Raw genomic sequence first — 10,661 nt, forward strand, 5'->3', positions numbered from 1 at the left:
GGAGCCCCCTCTTTGTTTTTCTAGCCTTATTTTGCTTGTTCTTTCCCAATTTCGAAAATTCCCCACAAGAAGAGCCATAACAAATTTTTTGCGATTTGATGTTTCTTGTGAGTTTTTGTTGATTTTCATCCATGGATCTGGTGTCTAGCAAGTAGATCTAACTCCTATTGCGTCCCCATACCCCAATTTTTCTTTCCCCCATCAAATTTGACAAGAAAATCGCGAATTTTCCGCCTACCCCGTGCCCACGGGCTTCGGCGAAGTCTCTGGTGACCCTGTGTCCTCGGTACGTGTACCGTGCGCACGGCCCCCTACAGCAGCCGCGAGCTTTTCACATTTTTGCCCATAACTTCCACTCCCGAACTCCGATTTGGGTGTTCTTTGGCTCGTTGAAAAGCTAGCGACGTGCCCGAGCTGCTCACCTTAGTTTTACCACCATTTGACTACATCAGATTTTGCCCATTTTTTGCATCTTTTGCATAGGCCCTCCACCATAACTTCCACACCACCACATACAACTTCCGCAAACTAACCCATTTTGGTTCTTATTGCATTTGTGGTCGGTTGAGTTGTGATTTGAGTCTCCTAAGGTGTTTCGGCTACTTAGGGACAGTTACATATTCATCCAGCACCGGTGACTTGTATCGGTCCACATCGACGACGACCATCCATCCTTTGAGACCATCTTCAACCGGAAGCAAGGCCGGTTACCCTGACTTCGTGAAAGGTTAAGAGTGACGAAGGTATCCATTCCGTCATAAACTTTTCCTTCCTTGCCATTACATCTTGATAGCCCCACCATCTTTGCGCATACCTTCATACCTATTGAGACTAGCTATCCGAGTATTGTCGGGCTTCGCGAAAACTTGTGCACCATAGTGATACGATATCATATTGTTGCATCATTGGATATATCATATAGTGCAATTGTTTACTCCCGTGCATATCTTGTGATACTTATCTCATGTTTGTGGTTGAGGCTCAATAAGAAAAGTGGAAAGGAAGAGAAGAGCAAGAAAAAAGAGTCAAAAAAAGCTTTTAAGCAAGAAAGAGAATGATCATAAGCTTATAAGCAAAGAGTTGAGCATGATAAGAGATACTTATGCATGAGGATACATGGAATAGGAAACATTTAGCTTGCATACATATAGGTTGGTGCCAAGTGGTGAATCGTGCCCAAGTGTGCAATCAAGCTAGTGCTCTCCTAGTGTTTGTGCAACACGAGCTTCGTCTTCATTAGGCAATTTTGTCTTGCTCATCCCTATAGTTGCACAAGCCCCATTATCCCACCGTGTGTGTTTATTTATTGCCCTCCTCTATATTTGTGATCACTTGCTTTGCATTTTGAGTCCTTTGGATTTATTTCAACATTTACAATATCTTGGACTTCAATTTGCATGAAATTTGTGCCACTTGTCCTAACCAAGCCACTCGATAAGCTTTTACTTGTAGGTGTGAGTGAACAAGTCCGGTACCAATTCCACTATTCTTTCATCTCACATTGAGTGATACGAGATACATCCTCAACTTTGGGAAAAGGTAGCTTGGTATTGTTTATCTCATTTCGTACTCACCTTTGCTCGAGTCTTGTGATGGATAGGCAAAGCTCATCATATCCGGTCTACAACCACGACGACGAGTTCGATGCTATGAAGAACGTCATCGACGCCAAGATGGACAAGCACATGGAGAAGCTCAAGGTCCTCATCAAGAACGGCAAGCGGTCTTCCTCATCTTCGAGAAGACGCTCAAGTGCAAAGACTTCCGTGCTACCATCTCCGGCAAGTACACACAGGCATCGGCATCGACACGACCATGAAGGGCGACCTCCTGGACGAGAGTTGGCTTCTCTGCCACCCCTGTGCACACGAGCCCTCTACCCTCGTGCACACGGCCTCCAGCACCCCCGTGCGCACGGGCCATACAGTACAACAACATCGACGACAAGGCTGCAGCTCCTTCAACACGCCAATTGGAGAACACCATCCAAGGATCCAAGTCCATCGACGAGTACTTCAAGGAGATGAAGCATGCCTTGCGACGTGCCGGCGTGGACGACCCCATGTCAATGAAGTTCCACTTCATGATGGGATTGAACAACGACATCTCCAAGACTATCTTCCTCGAGAACTACAAGTCCCTCGACGACAACTACATTGACGCTCTCAAGGCGGAACAAGAACTCATGAAGGCCAAGGCTTCTCGACCCCAAGCACACTTCTCGAAGACCAAGCTCCAACACGGCGAGCATGAGGCTAGTACCACCATGATGTCCAAGTCCGACGAGCTCCAAGACGACGCTCCCAAGTTCGACTTCACCGCCACCCCTCTTTGTGGCATTTATGATGCCGAGTCCTCCACGACTCTTTTTCAAGATGGTACGGCAATGAGTACGACTACGGAGACCTTCAAGGACCAAGCTTTGGAGGCAAGCGACATGGTGACGAGCAAGGATGATGCTTCCATCTTAGGAGGCGAGAGTGATGTTGTGCCATCTTCGGCCTTCATCCACGGCGATGGTGACGAGATGATCGAGCATGGGATTTTCCCTTCGGTCATGGAGGAGAGTGATGATGTGCCATCTTCGGCCTTCATCCATGGCGACGACGATGAGACGGTTGAGTATTTCACCTCGACCACGATGACGTATGATGACTTGAGTGCCTTGTGCCACCATATTGAGAGCGAGAGTGACTTCACCACTAGCCCCATATATGATGTGTTGCCACAATCCCCATGTGAGGAGAGCCACAACCCCCACCATTTGAGTGAGATGAGTGACTCCACCATATGTGAGTTTGAGTGCGCCTACCTTGAGGGAGTGAGTGAACCACCACATAGAGAGAGTGAGATAGTTGATGAGGCATATGAGGCCATTTCGATTTCTAACAACTTAACCTCTACCTCTATTGTGTCTTCTCGTTTGGTGCTAGGTACCATATATGATGACGTGCCGATCCTCGACGACTTCGTCCTTCCTTTGGACAAGACGATGGCCATGGTGGAATATGATGCACCCCCCACATGGTTCCATCAAGATGAAGATGACCACGATATGGTCTTTCCCACCTCACCTACACCACTTGAGTGGAATGAACAAGGTAACAAAGGTGAAGGTGATGCTCTTGTCCCACTAGTGGACATTCTTGACATTGATTGCTTGCATGACGTTGATCCACCTATTCCCATGTTTTATGCTAGTGCGACTTCCTCATGTCATGACTTACCACTTTATGATGACTATGATGATGAGCATGTTGAATTGCCCAGTTGTGATGCCATGTTACATAGGATTTCTTGTAACAATTCTCTAGGTCACAGCATGTTTGACAATCCGCTTGACTTGTCATATGCTATGCACGAGATCAATCATATGTCTTATTTGCAATCTCATCATAGTGACTATGCATATGCCTTTAAAATAAACCCGATTTGCACATATGGCATAGATGACAAGCCCATGGTTATTGGCATTTGTTTTTCTTGTGATGATATTGATATGCCCCCTTTGCATCATTTATCTGATATGCCATACCATGACCACCTAGCTTCGGATATGCATTGTTTTGGATGTTGTTCATATTCTCCATATGATGTTTCCACTATTGTTCATGAGGAGACCCCCATAGTTTCCTCATACATGTTAGGAGATTTTGATCAATCCCATTATTTGCATGATTCCCATGATTGTGTACACCACATGCTCCCCATGAATAAACATGCTATTGATGTGCCATATACGTGTATGTTAAATTTGCATCCCCATCGTGTCATACACAATAAATATTCTTTCATGATGGATGACATGTTCTTATACCATGCATCAAATTTCTTTGAGCGATGCTTATCTTGTGCTAACTCACACATGCACATACACATCATGATGGATGATGTGTACATTTACCACGCACACACGTTCTTTGTTTGTGTCTCTTTTGTGTAGGTACCCATGAATACTTGTCAACCTCACAATCCCATGAGTTGACAAAACGAGCTCTAGAGAGCAATGACGACTTGGGATCCCATGGATTTCCTTTCCCACCGCTCTCTTCGCGCAAAGACTTCGCGCATTTCTTCTACATGGCTCTCACATGGTTATGGGTTATTGTCCATTACATATTATATGCCCATCTTGCCATGATCACTTTGCATGATATTATCATTCCTATACGTTTGCCATGCATTTGTGACCCATGCTTTGCATTAGACATGATGATTGATTCTAGTACTTGTATGTGTATTTGCAAGCTTGGTGGAGATATCACTTGTTATTGCCATGTTTGCTTTGTGCCCCATGCCTATGATGATATCTTGCTTTGTGCTCGTGCTCGCGATATGTCATGTGCATTTCCTATATCTATTACTTGCTCACATGACATGATTGCCATGATTTCCTCTACTGTGTTGCATCTTCGCTCCACTATTTTACACGACTTCATTGCTATGCTTTCTCATGTTGCATCCAATTCTTGGATTACTTACTACTATCACATGTTTGGTTGCAACAATGTCATTACTTCACATATGCCTATGCCTACTATTTGCTCTCATGACTTGATTGCCTCGCGCATGTTGCAAAATTGCTATATCATTTGTGTTGAGTGCATCACCTTCGTCACCACACCATATGCACATTATACTTGGATTGTCTTGCACTTGCCCCATGTGTTTAGACATTTCATTTCTCTTGGTGTCGTGAATGACTCTTATGCCTACCATAGACCATTTGTCGAGCGCTTTATGCATGTTTGCTATGATCTTGAGGTAGATGCTTGTTCACTTGTCACACATATTAGCATCTTTACCTCCCATTTGCATACTTGTTTCCATGATGTCCTTGATTGTGCTCACCTTATATGCTTAAATGCCATGCCACACTTCTTTGTCAAACCATATGCTATGCTTGATGACAACACTTGTTGGGCAAATCACCTCTTGAATCCTTGGTTTTGCTCTTACGCCAACCACATTTGTTTTTCCAAGTGCTTGTTATCTTTGCTCCTTTTGAAGGAATTACAAGACGGTGCGACATTGGAGAGTGCCAATTTGAAACTACAAGATGATGAACGCTTGGTGATCGTCAACTTCTACATGACAACATCATCTCTTTCCCATGGTGACTTGGATTTCGATCCGAGGTCGGATCTTTCCCAAGGGGGAGGGGATGATGAGGAGCATCCTATGGACATCAACAAGTCAAGAGTCCATTTGGCAAGTGGCACGTGCGACATCTACTTCACATACATAAAGGTGAATCTTCTCCTTTACACGTGTTCACTTGACCCCTTTGAGGATGGTATACTACTTGACATTCCTTCCGTGTGCATGCATAGGTATTGTCGGAGCTTTACACTTAACAAGGACGAGTTCATGCGGAAGAGAACATCTACACCATCCAAGAGGGAAGCCTGGAAACGGAGAAGGAAGTGCCAAGAAGAAGGCAGCAGCTCCCAGGCGACCACGTGTCCACGGGCCCCTCCGACCCCGTGCCCACGGGCCCCTCCGACCCCGTGCCCACGGGCCTCCCAGGCTGGCGGTCCTGAAGACCCCATGCGCACGGGAGTGTACCGTACCCACGGGACCCCCGTGTCCACGGGCCTCACGGACCCCGTGCGCACGGGCCCTTGCGTCAGGTCTCTGGATGCCCCATGCGCACGGGCTCCACTTACCCCATGCACACGGGGCCCCCTGTGTGATGCTGCGGGCTTTGCCCTTGTTTTACCATTTCGCCCCCACTTATCCCTCTCTTTGCCTAGGACTATATATACTCCTTCATCTCCTCCATTTAGAGGAAGCTAAGAATAGACAAAAATCATAGAGCTTAGCTCATGTACCTCCCCTTGTGGGATTCATCTTGAGAGAGAAGACTCCATTGGAGTACAAGACCTCCTCTTGGAGAAGCTCCTTTTGGAGATCAAGCCCTCCTCTTGGAGAAGGATCCCCATCATAGGATCATCAAGACCTCATCTCCTTTGGATTTGGGATGACTTTACCTTGTATCTTTCCCTTTGTTGTTCTTGTACCTTTGTGGATCTTGTGTGATTGTGAGTCTAGTGGATGTGTGATTGGACTTGTTCTTGAGTGTTTTCTCTCTTGTGTTCATCTTGTTCTTGGGGATTGCCCCTCCAATTCGTGAAAGATCTTCACTTAGGGTTCCACCCTACAACAAGAATATTCAACCCAAATTTATTGTTCGACACAAGGGGAGCCAAAGAATATTTTCCAAGTATTAGCAGTTGAGTTGTCAATTCAACCACACCTGGATAACTTAGTATCTGCAGCAAAGTATTTAGTAGCAAAGTAAAATGGAAGTGACGGTAACGATAGCAAAAGTAATATTTTTGGGTTTTGTAGTGATTGTAACAGTAGCAACGGAAAAGTAAATAAGAAAATAACAATATGTGAAAAGCTCGTAGGCATTGGATCGGTGATGCAGAATTATGCCGGATGCAGTTCATCATGTAACAGTCATAACATAGGGTGACACAGAACTAGCTCCAATTCATCAATGTAATGTAGGCATGTATTCCGAATATAGTCATACGTGCTTATGGAAAAGAACTTGCATGACATCTTTTGTCCTACCCTCCCGTGGCAGCGGGGTCCTAGCGGAAACTAAGGGATATTAAGGCCTCCTTTTAATAGAGTACCGGACCAAAGCATTAACACATAGTGAATACATGAACTCCTCAAACTATGGTCATCACCGGGAGTGGTCCCGATTATTGTCACTTCGGGGTTGCCGGATCATAACACATAGTAGGTGACTATAGACTTGCAAGATAGGATCAAGAACTCACATATATTCATGAAAACATAATAGGTTCAGATCTGAAATCATGGCACTCGGGCCCTAGCGACAAGCATTAAGCATAGCAAAGTCATAGCAACATCAATCTCAGAACATAGTGGATACTAGGGATCAAACCCTAACAAAACTAACTCGATTACATGATAAATCTCATCCAACCCATCACCGTCCAGCAAGCCTACGATGAAATTACTCACGCACGGCGGTGAGCATCATGAAATTGGTGGTGGAGGATGGTTGATGATGACGACGACGATGGATCCCCCTCTCCGGAGCCCCGAATGGACTCCAGATCAGCCCTCCCGAGAGAGTTTAGGGCTTGGCGGCGACTCCGTATCGTAAAACGCGATGAATCCTTCTCTCTGATTTTTTCTCCTCGAAAGTGAATATATGGAGTTGGAGTTGAGGTCGGTGGAGCGTCAGGGGGCCCACGAGGTAGGGGGCGCGCCCAGGGGAGCAGGCGCGCCCCACCCTCGTGGACAGGGTGTGGGCCCCCTGACGTGGATTCTTCTTCCAGTATTTTTAATATTTTCCAAAAATATGTTCCGTGGAGTTTCAGGTCATTCCGAGAACTTTTGTTTCTGCACATAAATAACACCATAGATAGTTTGCTGAAAACATCGTCAGTCCGGGTTAGCTTCATTCAAATCATGCAAGTTAGATTCCAAAACAAGGGCAAAAGTGTTTGGAAAAGTAGATACGACGGAGATGTATCAACTCCCCCAAGCTTAAACCTTTGCTTGTCCTCAAGCAATTCAGTTGATAAACTGAAAGTGATAAAGAAAAACTTTTACAAACTCTGTTTGCTCTTGTTGTTGTAAATATGTAAAGCCAACATTCAAGTTTTCAGCAAATATTATGACTAACCATATTCACAATAACTCTTAGGTCTCATGTTTACTCATATCAATGGCATAATCAACTAGCGAGCAATAATAATAAATCTGGGATGACAACACTTTCTCAAAACAATCATGATATGATATAACAAGATGGTATCTCGCTAGCCCTTTCTGAGACCGCAAAACATAAATGCAGAGCACCTTTAAAGATCAAGGACTGACTAGACATTGTAATTCATGGTAAAAGAGATCCAGTCATAGTCATACCCAATATAAATTAACAATAATGGATGCAAATGACAGCAGTGCTCTCCAGCTGGTGCTTTTTAATAAGAGTGTGATGACTCAACATAAAAGTAAATAGATAGGCCCTTCGCAGAGGGAAGCAGGCATTTGTAGAGCTGTCAGAGCTCGATTTTAAAGCAGAGATAAAGAATATTTTGAGCGGCATACTTTCATTGTCAACATAACAACCAAGAGATGGCGATATCTTCCATGCTACACACATTATAGGCGGTTCCCAAACAGAATGATAAAGTTTATACTCCCCCTCCACCAACAAGCATCAATCCATGGCTTGCTCGAAACAACGAGTGCCTCCAACTAACAACAGTCCCAAGGGGAGTTTTGTTTGCAACTATTTTGATTTGATTTTGCATAAAGCATGGGACTGGGCATCCCGGTGACCAGCCATTTTCTCGCGAGTGAGGAGCGGAGTCCACTCCTCTTGAGAATAACCCGCCTAGCATGGAAGATACAGACAACCCTAGTTGATACATGAGCTATTCGAGCATACAAAACAGAATTTCATTTGAAGGTTTAGAGTTTGGCACATACAAATTTACTTGGAACGGCAGGTAGATACCGCATATAGGAAGGTATAGTGGACTCATATGGAATAACTTTGGGGTTTAAGGGATTGGATGCACAAGTAGTATTCCCGCTTAGTACAACTGAAGGCTAGCAAAAGACTGGGAAGCGACCAACTAGAGAGCGACAACAGTCATGAACATGCATTAAAATTAATAGACACTGAGTACGAGCATGAGTAGGATATAATCCACCATGAACATAAATATCGTGAAGGCTATGTTGATTTGTTTCAACTACATGTGTGAACATGTGCCAAGTCGAGTCACTTAAATCATTCAAAGGAGGATACCACCCCACTATACCAGATCACAACCATTTTAATAGCATGTTGGCACGCAAGGTAAACCATTATAACTCATAGCTAATCAAGCATGGCATAAGCAACTATGATCTCTAATTGTCATTGCAAACATGTTTATTCATAATAGGCTGAATTAGGAACGATGAACTAATCATATTTACAAAAACAAGAGAGGGCGAGTTCATACCAGCTTCTCTCATCTCAGCCAGTCCATCATATATCGTCATAATTGCCTTTCACTTGCACGACCGAACGATGTGAATAATAAGAGTGCACGTGCATTGGACTAAGCTGGAATCTGCGAGCATTCAATAAATAGGAGAAGACAAGGCAATATGGGCTCTTGGTTAAATCAACAATAATGCATATAAGAGCCACTTCAACACTTTCATTATGGTCTTCTCCTATCGACCCCCAAAGAAAAGAAAAGAAATAAAACTATTTACACGGGAAAGCTCCCAACAAGCAAAAGAAGAACATGAAATCTTTTTGGGTTTCCTTTTTAATTATTACCACTACAGCAAGAAAAGTAAGCTAACTAAAAGCTACAACTAATTTTTTTGGTTAGTTTTTCTTAAGGTTTATCAAACGCACAAGAAGAAAGCAAGAAAGAGAAAATAAACTAATGGATATTACAATGAAAGAGTATGAGCACTGACATCTAGGAATGAGTGTGTGAACATGAATGTAATGTCGGTGGGAAATACGTACTCCCCCAAGCTTAGGCTTTTGGCCTAAGTTGGTTTATTGCCACGGATGGCCTGGCGGATATCCATAGTAGTAGCCGGGGTCGTACTGAGATGCAGCGGTCATTGCATCGTGTGCTGTAGCTTGGAGGCGAGCTATCTCAGCCCTCCTCTTATACTCCTCCACCTCCTCTCTGGCTATCTCAGCCCTTTTGCCTGAAAGTCAAAGAAAGCAGAAGCAGGAAGAGTGACTCGATAGGTGCGTCGTCTGTCAAAGATTAGTCAGTACTGGAGAGGTTGTTCATTTCTCTCAATAAACTGATGACGAACCATAGCCTCATAATCTAAATAAGTAGGAGGCAACTCAATATCATCCTCACGTATGTCTACACCAAGAAAATTAGCTAAACGAGTTGCATAAATTCCACCAAAGAAATCTCCATTAAATCTATTATGATGCAACCTTCGTGCAACAATGGCTCCCAAATTATAAGATTTGACTCCTAACACAGCACTCCTAAGAATACTGAGGCCAGGGACACACATGTGACATGCTTCATCCTTACCATTTATGCACCTACCTATGAAGAGAGCAAAATAATGTATAGCAGGAAAATGGATGCTCCGTATGGTAGCTTGTGCTATATCTCTAGATTCCCCCACAGTTATACTAGCAAGAAATTCTCTAAATTCAGATTTGCGAGGTTCACTAGTACTACCCCATTGTGGAAGTTTGCAAGTAGTAATAAAATCCTCTAAGTCCATAGCGTAAGATTTTTCATAGAGATCAAACAGGATAGTTGGAGAATTGCGTGAAGATGAAAATTCAAACCTCCTCACAAATGAACTAGTGAGATAGTGGTACTGGCTGCACTTTTCTCCCTCGAAGTTCACAAGATCAGCGTTACGCAAATACGCGTTAAATTCTTCCTTGATTCCCGCTGGATCCATAAAGCCTTCTGAAGGCCATTCACAAGGCCGCACTGGAGCGTTCATTGGTGGCTCATCATCGGCGTCGCGTATTGCGAGCCTGGGTCCTTGCTTCCTTGAAGGACCACCATGGAACATTTTCCTAAACATATTTCTTCTCTGAAAAATTTCTGAAAATTTTAGTAACTTCAAATTAAAGTGAATCAAGCTCAACAAAA

The sequence above is a fragment of the Triticum aestivum genome, chromosome 6D (genome assembly GCF_018294505.1).
Source record: "Triticum aestivum cultivar Chinese Spring chromosome 6D, IWGSC CS RefSeq v2.1, whole genome shotgun sequence".
Taxonomy (NCBI): domain Eukaryota; kingdom Viridiplantae; phylum Streptophyta; class Magnoliopsida; order Poales; family Poaceae; genus Triticum; species Triticum aestivum.